General features: G+C 35.9%; 1 pseudogene; it reads right to left on the bottom strand.

Annotated features, from left to right (window-relative positions):
* Window positions 1–11,441: 11,441 nt before the first annotated feature.
* LOC131832891 (U6 spliceosomal RNA) lies at window positions 11,442–11,560 on the bottom strand (annotated as a pseudogene).
* Between the last annotated feature and the right edge of the window lie 392 nt (window positions 11,561–11,952).

Below are 11,952 nucleotides of genomic sequence, written 5' to 3'. Positions count from 1 at the left end.
ATTCTTGATAGCCCTTTATGATTCTATTTATTTATGCTTTTTGTTTTCTTAATGTTATAAGCCAACACATCAAATGAGAGAAGTGAAGTTTTGGGTTAAGGTTGTGGGGAGGGCATGAAAGCCTCTATGAGCCTTGCTTTATTTTCTCCTCAATCTCTTTGCTCCCTCTATTATAAAACATACAATATGCAATCTCATTGCCTTTGACCTTATTGGTTTCTCTTTCGCATGGGTAGTAATAATTAATACGGAGCCATTGAGTGATGCGAATATATTCTCCGTTGCATTGTTGAACATGCTAAATAATTTAAAACGCACAGAAGACTCTCTAATGCTTGGTGGGGGAGGTAAAACCATACCCATTTGGAAGGGGCAGGGGGTGGTGGGGTCTTTGCTTTTTTGTTTCTATTGAATGCTTTTCGGCTGTACAGCTGGAAAGGGCATTCCTATAGGACTTTAAAGGCAAAGTAGAAAAATGACATAAAAGCCTTGCTTGGATTTGATTGATGCACTCTCATATTTGAAGTTCACTCAGAGCTTTGTGCTAGAAGGCCTGGGTCACTCCATCCAGCCTTCTAATGAGACTGTGTGTGAACACTTCCAGCTTTGTAGGCCTTGCTTTAATCAGAGATTGGAAAACACTCCTGACTGATAGGCTCCAGAATCAGATCTAAACAGAAAATAACATGCTCGATTTGGCCTCTGAAGGTGGGTTGAGCAAATCTTTGTGATGTATTGGAGCATTTGCTGAGTGCAAGCGCACGTGGGGTGGTTCCTATTTCTGTCGGCAAATACAAATTTTTCACTCAGCAGGCATAATCAGAGCTAACTCGAGAGGAGAAATAACAAAAACTCAACAGCCCTTAGCAACTCAGCATGGCATAGAGGGATTTAAGACTTTAGCATTTTATCTCCATCAGTATGAAAATGTATGAGGAAATCTGAACTTTGAAAGTACAAATAAACACATTTAACACATTGCAAGCCACGGAACCACTGGGTCTTTAGCCGGGCACTTTCAATTCTTGTTCTTCTTCTTTTTTTAAATCAATTGTTTCTCAATTTCACCTAAGGTTTTCAAATTTCATAAAACTTGTTTTCTAATTGGCCCCTCTTAATCAACTGAGTTCATCTGGATGAGCAGACATTATCCTCAGGCTTCATGAGAAATGCTAGAAATTCCTGACAATCACCATTCAAAGACACCTGAGTCAGAGATGCTTTTGGAACTCAGTTAGAACTTTCTTACAAATGTTAAAAAATAATGCAATCATGCATAGAACCAGGAGGCATATATGCCCTGTGCCTGATTTACACAATTTTGCTATAAGTTCATGTTGTTTTGTGATTTTCTTATCTTTATTAATGTCATCTCTTGGAAGCAGTGAAATATCAGAACTTTTGATATCAGTGTTTAATACTGAACCTCATGCCCCTTTGTCATCATGTCTGATATATGAGATCTTTCTTACAGTACTATATGAGCACTATTGACCAATGTTGCCCAAGCATCTATGGTGCTAAAGTTCTATTAGTAAGGTAGTCACGTATTTTTTTTTTAAACTTTTTTTTTAAAGATTTTATTTATTTATTTGACAGAGAGAGAGATCACAAATAGGCAGAGAGACAGACAGAGAGAGAGATGAGGAGAAGCAGGCTCCCTGCTGAGCAGAGAGCCCGATGCGGGACTCGATCCCAGGCCCCTGGGATCATGACCTGAGCCGAAGGCAGAGGCTTAACCCACTGAGCCACCCAGGTGCCCCAGTAGTCACGTATTTTATTACCCAAAGTTAGATGCTTTTAGAATGAAACAGCACTATTACTAATGAGTCTAAGAGAACAGATATATTATGGGTTGTACTGGGAAACCAGGACATACGGCGTCCTACCCACAGGAAATTTCCTACGTACTGGAAAGTTTCTCTATGTCCTTCTGATGTTGATGGGAAATTTTAGAAGGATCATTTTTCCATAATGAAAATTTTACTTATCATTTTTCACATACGTAATAGTCTTGAGTCAACTTTGTTTCCAACAGCACTCTAAAAATGCTTGGCATGCATTTTATAGATTTCTTGGTGATTAAAATTTCAGATGTAATGTTGTTTTTCTGAAAATCCTAAGGAAATCTTAACAGGTGGAAAATACATGCTGTACTTTTTTAAAAAAAATTAATATTCAGCCTGACTCCTGGAAGGACCAGAGTGATATGAATGGTTAAAGGAATAGTACTTTTTCTCTGACTTTTGGGCACTGGAAATACCATTTTCATCATGAAAGTGGACATTGGACATCCAAATGAAGAGTGGGAAACTAACAGAATTCCATAGTCTATATCCTAACTTGGGTTCTAACCTCATTCTACCTTTTCCCTTAATACCCTGGGGTATTTATTATGAACCCAAAGAAACCACCAGATCAAAGTGTTCTGCCCCATAAAGGAGTCAGGGATGTACTGCTGTCCAAATTGTAAATTCTGATAGCAAATATTCTAAGTAAATCTCTACTTTGACTATTGCCTAGATATTCTCACTTACTCGCTGGGTCTGTTTTTCAGGATGCAAGTGAATTCTCTGACTTAAATTGCATACTCTCCCTCTCTCTCTCTCTTGCTCGTTCTCTGCAACAATGTTTAAAAATAGTAAACCTGAAATGAGGAAATCTTGTAAACCATCTAATCTCTTTGGCTTTTATATTGCATAATTTGCATAAACGTTTGCATGTATATTATAAAATAGTTTGTTGAGTGAGTAAATAAATAGAACTATAGTAAGATTAATGCAAACATTTCTATATAGACTGAAATGAATAATTATACAAACACAAATTTGTAAATATTTTAATATTTCTTCCTAAAGTGTTTTTTTTGGTTCTAATTTTCATTTATATTAAAAATGAAAAAAAGATTATAAGTTATTAAGTATACTCACTGCAGTTCACCAGCTGGCAAGTATTTATAATTCTACGTATGCCACTGTTGTTCTTATTTTTGGACTTTTATGTAATTTTATGTAAAATATATGTAATTTTCTTTTAACTTGGAAAGAATTAGTAAAACTAAAATGGTTACAAAAGAATCATGCTCTCACTAAAATGAGAAAAATGGATTACATGTTAAAATATCATGGTGTTTAAGATTTTAAAGAGTATATAGATGGACAGATTTATTTATGCCATGTGCTTCTTTACGGTAAAATTTCAATATATTTGGGGTTGTTGTCAGGTGCCACATAGAAATACTTTAAATGCTGTATGCAATAATCTGGTATGATTATTACTTGGTAAAATATTATAATACTGTTTATATCCTTACGTATGCCTTTTCTTTTTTCTACCACATCCAGTCCAAGATGAATCTGTCCACTCTGTCTTCTAAATAACTGTCAGACAGAGCTGCTTCTCTGCACACCTGTCCCTGATTTAGTTCATAGTTTTCCACACGAACTGTTTGCCTCCAGTTTTGTCACTTTTCAATCCATTCTCCAAGTTGCGATGATAATTTTTGATCATTCCTCTGCTTATAGCTCTTTGGAAGCCCTCCATTACTTTGCAGACAAAGCTGAACTCCTAGCATTACTAACAGCTTTCTCTCTGTCATGGTCCTTGCTGACCTACCTCTCATACCTTTCTTCCAGTGCATGCTCCCACTCATTTTCTCAAACATTCTTTCTTTAGAATCCTTCTCCATTTTCTTCTAATTTAAGTCATTCCATCATTTGGGCCTGTTTTGCCACACTCCCTGAAAACTTTCCATGATTTCTGAAGTCTGTGTTAGGTGTTCCTTCTACGTGAGTTGAGAGTGACCTACCCTCGCTTTGTGATATTTGTCCATTTAGGTACCTGAACTCCCGCTGTACTGTAAGTTTCATAATATTCTTCACCTTTCTTTTTCTTATTCACAATGATAACCCAGATGTAAATGTAGTATCCAGTCCATAGTAGTGTTCTGTGGTATTTTTTAGTTTGTTTGTTTACTTAATGAAATGACAACCTCTATAAGAACAAGCTGATATGAAAGACATATACTTTTCCATCTTGTTAACTATATTTCCTTACACAATTCTATGTAGTGTTCTAGATTCAGTTATGTGTAGCAATTTACAAGCAAATTCATCATTTGATTTTGAATGTTTAGCCATCTATTATTATTTTTCTTCTTTATAAATATATTCTCACCTCTCTCACTTTTTCTATCTCTGTCTCTATCCCTGGTCCAGGTTATATTTCAAAGTAAAATACATCATCAGTAGGTCAGAGAGTAGGCCTTTTCCATGAAATATTCTGAATGAATTCCAAATCTTGGAAGGAAGGATGTGACACAGATTCTCAGTCATTAACAGAGACATTTGCATTAATTCATAGTTCTACATAAAGAAAAAAAACATATTTTATGTAAATTTACCATTACTTCACTGTGAAGTGAATGTACACTCTCTTAGCTATTAATTTTCTACTTAATCAATTTTAAGATCAGGCAGCATACTTATCTTCTTCCTCTCATACTTCTAGGTCTGAATCTTGAATCTCTTTTTATATGTCTGAATGATGTGTAGGGATGGATAAATTAGCTTAATTAATTGAATGTATTAGGTAAATACATTTAAATAATGAATTGATTGTAACATTTTCCTACCTGCAACTGTGACACAAGAAAGTTTATGAGGAGCATATTTAATATATAATAAATAAATGAAACTCATAAAATAAAAATAAGTATCCCAGATTTCTTCCTTTTTATTCTAATTGTTTTCAAATTCCTAAAGAAAATGGACATGGAAAAAATGAAAGAGGAATAACAAATCTAGTTATCTTCAAAGTATAAAGTTAGAAGCAAAAAAATATCTAAATTCAGGTCAATTTAACTTTAAACATGCAGAGAAAAAATTCCAAGGATTAAATAACTCAATTGGGGTGCCTGGGTGACTCAGTGGGTTAAAGCCCCTGCCCTCGGCTCAGGTCATGTTCCCACGGTCCTGGGATCAAGCCCCACATGGGGCTCTCTGCTCATCAGGGAGCCTGCTTCCCTCTCTCTCTCTCTGCCTGCCTCTCTGCCTACTTATGATCACTGTCTGTCAAATAAATAAGTAGAATCTTAAAAAAAATAAGTAACTTGATTGAAATATAAATAAATAAATACAATATATTTGATGGGGAGATCTAGTACCAAACATGTCAAGAGACTTGAGACTAGCCTACTTTATGTTGGATATAAAGTTGATCCTAAAAAACACAGGAGGTGGGGCACCAACACCACATGTAGTCAAAAATCAACATATACCTTTTGACTCCCTAAAACTTAACACTAATGGTCTGCTATTGACTAGAAATCTTGCTGATAACATATGCAGTTGGTTCACACACATTTTGCCCCTTATATGTATTCTATTTCTTACAGTAAAGTAAGCTAGAAAGAAAATGTTAAGAAAATCACAAGAATAGAAAATACATTTGCTTATTGAAAAAAATCCACTTACAAGTGCACCTGTACAGTTCAAACATGTGTTGTCCAAAGGTTGACTGTAATTTCCAAGTATTTTATGTTTACTTATAGGCCCAGTTGCCTTTCACTTTGCTTCTCAATTTTTTTTTTCAAAATTTTATTTATTTTGCAGACAGAGATCACAAGTAGGCATAGAGGCAGGCAGAGAGAGAGGGGGAAGCAGGCTCCCCGCTGAGTGGAGAGCCTGATATAAGGCTCTATCCCAGGACCCTGGGACCATGACCTGAGCTGAAGGCAGAGGCTTTAATCCACTGAGCCACCCAGGCACCCCTACTTCTCAATTTTTGACCTGATTTCATGATTTGGAATATTTCAGTAAAGTTTAATTAATATTGACAGGTGACTTAGCATTTTCTAACATATGACATCTTTTTTTCTGTGAGAGGACCACAAATGATAAGCTACACATTTCTCTTGAGGGAGCGAAATGGCTCTGGTTCAGACAGTACAAGGGGGAAGCTACATTTACTTGAGCAGCTCATATTCCCCTCCAAGTTGCATAGACCTAAAGCTTCACACTCTGAGATCCAGACGAGTGTGCCCACTGCATTGGCACTTACACAGTTTGCACTGTTACCTGCCGGTGGAGCATATAGGATACATTCGTGGACCAGACCAACAACCTTAAGATAGATTTTATTGAGTAGCCAAATAGTTGGTTTCCATCATAGGCAATGTGGAAACTTAGAGTTGATAAATTTAATTCAAGCTCCCTCTGCTTTATTATTGAATTATATAAATAAAAAATGTTTAAATATTGCTTTTGCTTGTTTAAGTGGAATAATTTTGGAAAAGTCAGGGTTGATCAGTTACTCCATTACCTACACAGAGTTTACTTACTATGATTAAGTATTTCTTTTCAGTTCACTTTTACTTTTTGGAAATTTGACAAAATGAAGCTCATTTCTACTTAATGTTTTTAAAAGTCCCCTATGTTTCTTTGTATTTTTATAAAGAAATACCAGTTTTCTAATTACATGAATAGATATATAGTTTAAAAATGTCCCAAACTGGTTTAGTTTTAAGCTAAAAGTTCAAGATGTTTCCAAAGGTCAGACTAATTGTGATTGAATCATTCCCCCACCCTTTTTAACAAAGCAGCACTCTGCAGTAAATCATCCTAATAGATCTTCAGCAATCATTATGAGATGTTTGTTTATTTACATATCGTGCTGGTTGAGATGAGATAGTTTATTACAAACGGAACTTGATATTTGGTTGTTAAAGTCATAGATATTGGTATCAGAGAAAATCAGTTTTGTTTTTCAGGACTTTGGTTAATCTCTTCTTAGTGCTTTCTTTCTGTTAAACACAATTTGTTCTTTAAAGCATTATGCCTTATCTCAAGTGTTTAAGATGAAACAGAAAAAAGTAAGCTAATAACAAATCAAAGGTTTGTTTACATTTATTTCTTACTAAAATTATAAATATTTCTCCCTAACTACTCTGTTTTGTTTTTTTGAGGTACACTTTAAGTTTTCTCAGTTTCGGGCACGTTGTGGAAAGCAATTAGATATGATTACAGGAGATAAAAACATATGAGGTGAAATAGGACTATAATGATTAAAGTACAAAGAAGCAAAACTGCAGTAAGTCATTTCCCTTCCAAAGAAAAGAATCTCAATGTTTTTAACTCAAGAGGAAAAAAAAGCAAAGGTCTAACTGCCGTGTAAACTCATTTTAAATGTCATGTCTTATTAGAACCTAATAATCAGAATGCCTATTTCCCCCTTTTACTTGAGCTATCAAATTTGTCAAAATTTTATGATAATCCATCCCATCATTCCTTAGACATTTAAATGACAGTCGTGGTAAAGGGGGAAAAAGCCTCTGTAATCCTACTCCTCATGTTAAAACTGCCTCCTGAGAGGATTTTTAAAATATTCCATATCATAGCATGTGGAGCAGCTAAACGTCTCGATTGCACTTATGATTCCCTGCCTTTTTGGAAAATGACAGTAAATTGGCTACCTACCATTCTCGACCCTTTGACTTTTGAACCATGGCTGACCAAATCTTTGCTGACTTGTTTAAGTGTGTAGCTCTAGTATCTCTTAGATCCTCTCCCAAAGGGTCTGAAGCTTTCTCTCTCCTGAACGGGTAAGCTCCCCCTCTAGTGTTCACTGCTCATCAGATTATTCCTCCAACAAATAAGGGAACTGCCTGGTTTTGGGCTCCCCACAGACAGACATAGCTTGGAGTGACATTTATAAGTGTTTTATGGCACAAAGAAGAAAAGGTAAGTATGAATTTTACATTCTAAAATGTGTTTTTTCCTTCTGAAAGCATCCCAACTATTTGGCTCTGGAAGTCTAGGAAACGCTGTTTCATGGGCCTTACAGGCAGAATGTGGGCTGAATAAATAGGACGATTTTGGAAGCTATAAGATGACTTGGTAAGAGTAATTCTTTCTGTTGAGAAATTTGAAGCCTGGTTACAAATAAGTGATTTTTTTATTGAACGCTGACAACCCAAGGGCTCTTTATTTGCAGACCAACTACCAAGAGAGGAGCAGGGTTGGGGACTGTAGAGGATGAAACTTTTTTTTTTACCCCCAAGAATTTTGAGAAAGACCAGAAAAGGAATTAAAGCCTTTCCATATGCTATTCCAAAGAGCTTGGGTCAATAAGGTTCCGTACACTGTAACACTCATTCTTACTTTCTCTGGAGCAGAACCACTGACAAAAAGTACAATGGATACTGGTCATAGTTTTAAAGTGTGTTGGTCTCAGAGGTTAAAAGTTCAGCCACTTCATTAAATCTAGTGTTGAAGCTTCAGTGAGACATAATCTAGAATTTATCATGAAGTTGAAAGTAAAAGAAAAGAAAGATCAAACTGAAGAAGGAAAAAAATAAAATGAAAATCTAAAATAGCCCTGAAAAACTCCACCGTTGGTTACCAAACTAATATCTAGAAGGTTTGTTTATTTTTAATCATGATAGGTAATGTTAAATTAAAAAACGAAAGCAAGCCAGAAAACATACATCACAATTTTTGAAGAAGGCCCAGAGAATCCTATTTAAGTAACTTTGCTTCAAAGTTTGTTTCAAAGGATAGGGTAGGTCGTGGAATAGATCATATAATTTATTTAAAATTCAGGTTGGAAATAGCATAACAATATTAAATTAGCTTTGGTGTTAATCATCTGAATTTTGAGGAATAATGGAAGCCCTCAAGCAATATTTTTCTTCTTATCAGTGATTCTAAAAACATGGTTGGCTAATATCATTCTTGTGTTATAAGTTAACATATATTTCTTAATGACAGTACTAAGAATTTTACAACTGATGATAAATAAAGGTGACCTCTTAAATTCAAGATAGAAAATTCCTTGCAAGTGTTCTGTTTTCATATTCATGATCAAATAATCACTATCATCCTCATTATCACTCAGCATGTATCAAGTACCTATAAATTATATAAGACATACATCCTGTGAGAGCCCAACTTAAATTCCGTGATGGTGTTTTAGTCTACGAAATACATTAAGATATTTTCTAAAGTAAAGCATTCCTTAAAAATATTTCTTCCTTTGCTGTTGTTGTTTTTCTCTTTACTGGGTCATTTTGGCTAGATCACTCAACATAGCAGCGGAAGAATAGTGCCGTCAAGCCCTGCAGTATTAGACCATCTTAAGTTTTTCCTATTTTCAATTTTGCTGGTTGTGTGTTTTATTAAATTCCATTTTAGTGCTCTCTTTTAAAGTTGACTTAAGGGTCTTCTTAAAAAGATCACCCTTTGTGAACTGATAGGGTCAGGTGAGTAGGGCCTATCTTTGATCCATAGGAGCCCCTTTGAAGGTTTAAAGTCCTAGTATGGTCCATCGGTCCGTTTAGTTTTGAACTTCTTGGATGAGACTGAAAACAGAAAGGATGATCATTTCCACTGAGCTGAGGGTTTTTCAGGTGGACACTCTGCTCTGAACTGGACTGAGATCACACACATTTCTCTCTGCACAGTTGTTCCACAGGAATATCTATCAATTGCATGTCTCATACTAGATGGTATTATAAGACACAGAGAAGTAATCAGAGGCCAGCACAAATAGATTACTACCTTTGGTTTTGTTGTTTTTGTTGTTTTAGATGGTGCTTTAAGCCACTGGTTTAGGTAAACTTCAAACCATCAATAAAATTCCAAGGTAAATAGAATGCCACATAGTACAGGAAAACTGAATTCCATGATATTTCTGTAGTTTAAGTTTAGTTGTACAAAATTCACATCAAAATTTCTAGTATGAAGGAGGTGATGAGTTAGCTTGACTAAGTTTTAATTGTTGAAGATTATATAGCATTGAAAAGAATAGATGAAGGTACTCCTGTTTATTAACGTGGTTATAAAAAACACACACAGAAATATACAGAAAACAACACAAATAAAAGCATGATTTAAAGTTAACTACACAGAACCTGAGGGTACTGCTAATTTGGAGTGACTTATAATAAGATTATAAAATATAAGAACCATAAGGGACCTTATAGATGATCTCATGTACTTTACTTCTTTGCCAAATCTCAGACCCAGGAAAACTTAGAAAAATAATTTGTTTACTTAATATTATGGGGTTACAAAATGGAGAACAAAGCATTAGATCCTGGTCTTGGGGCTTCAGTTATGGTGCTCTTTTTTACCAAGGGAGTTTTGGGTATGCTCTGAAGGGACAGAGGGGTGTTTTACAGACATAGGAAGAAAGCCATTTTTGGAAAGTTTGGAATAGGTGGAAGTTAGTCAAAGAGCTGGGAAATATTTAAGAGAGGGCACACGTTAAATGTTTGATGGGAGTGAGGTACTAGTTTCACTCTTAAAACTCAAAGTCTTAGAATTTACCTTCACTAAGTTGATAACTAGTAAGATACAATTTGTTATTGATACTGGGAATAAAAGAATAAATGATGGTTGACTGAACCTTATACTTTGTAACAAGTATATTAGAGGGGCGCCTGGGTGGATCAGTGGGTTAAAGCCTCTGCCTTTGGCTTGGGTCATGATCCCAGGTTCCTGGGATCAGTCCTGCATGGGGCTCTCTGCTCAGCAGGGGGACTGCCCCCCCCCACCACTCGCCTGCCTCTCTGCCTACTTGTGATCTCTCTCTGTCAAATAAAACAAAACAAAACAAAACAAAAATATATTAGAAATGTTTATCAACTATGTACTTACTCATTAGGTTTCTATAATAAATCCACAGTCCTGGGCCCTGGTAAAGGCCTAAATGTGGTTCTTAGGAGTTTACAATGACAACTTTGGTCAAGTTGTCTCATTTATTTTTAGAAGAAAGTGTGCATTCATTGATTCATCAGCAGCCATTCCAGTGATGATGAGGGAAAACTGTTACAGAACTTTTGGACACAAGAAAAAAAGGAAAGGTGCTGGTTTTGAAAGTAGTTAAGTACGAAAGAGTCAATATTCAGTTTAACAAGGGAGTATAGATGACACCTTGCAGAGCTGGAAATTAGCAAGGAAATAAGGAGGGACTTTCACCTGCAGGGACAGGTAGCTTCAAAATGTAGTTCACTCTTTTCATTGTGCTGCTGAAGTTCTTGAACTAAGAAACAAGCGTAGTGTCGGCATTTACAGTTAAGGCAGAACGTGCGAACTGCCGACTGTTCTTTAGTCTAAGTGCAAAGAACACATACGTTAAACATGAATCGTATTGCTTAGAATCAATTTTCATTAGTGGAAATTGCTAGTCCACATGGTAAATAGGTTATTGTGAGCATGTTGAAATGCGATTATTTTCATCATCCCACGTAATGTCTCTTCATTTATAAGAACTCCCACCATTAGTTGTCTCCCTTTGGAGGCCTGCTTTGTTACTTGTATCTTCCTTTGCTCCCTTCCTCCTCGCTCTATTAGGAGCCTAATTCTTTGCTTTATTTAGATACTAGCCTTTTGCTCACCTCATTTATAGATTTCCTCATTCTATTCAGTCAGAAAATAGTCAAAAGTGATTATCGCTTTCTTTTCTGCATCTACATGAATTTATGTGTCATCTTTGCACATGGGTCACGCTAATCTCTGTATCTTTTCAGTGTCAGTATGTGAGCTGCCGAAAGGAGCACGTATTTCTGCATCCATACTGTCCTCAGTGTCTGGCAAATAGTAAGCACTCAATAGAAAATTCTTTCTTTCTCTTTCTCTCTTTCTTTCTTTCAGATTTTATTTATTTATTTGACAGAGAGAGAAAGAGTGCAAGCACAAGCAGTGGGGAATGGCAAGCTGAGGGAGAGGGAAAAGAAAGCTCCCTGCTGGGCAGAGAGCCCAAAGTGGAGTTTGATCCCAGGACCCTGAGATCATGACCCGAGATAATAGACTGAGCCACCCATGCACCCCAGAAAATTGTGTCATGAATGAAATCATGACTAGAAGGAAAAACAACTTTGGTTTTCCAGTACTCGTTCTATAATTACTCATTATTTTGTAGATACGGCAACAATGTTCCCCTAATATTCAA

This window comes from Mustela lutreola, chromosome 5 (assembly GCF_030435805.1).
Source record: "Mustela lutreola isolate mMusLut2 chromosome 5, mMusLut2.pri, whole genome shotgun sequence".
NCBI lineage: Eukaryota > Metazoa > Chordata > Mammalia > Carnivora > Mustelidae > Mustela > Mustela lutreola.
The sequence above is the reverse complement of the archived record's forward strand: the minus strand, read 5'-3'. Positions and strand labels throughout refer to the sequence as shown.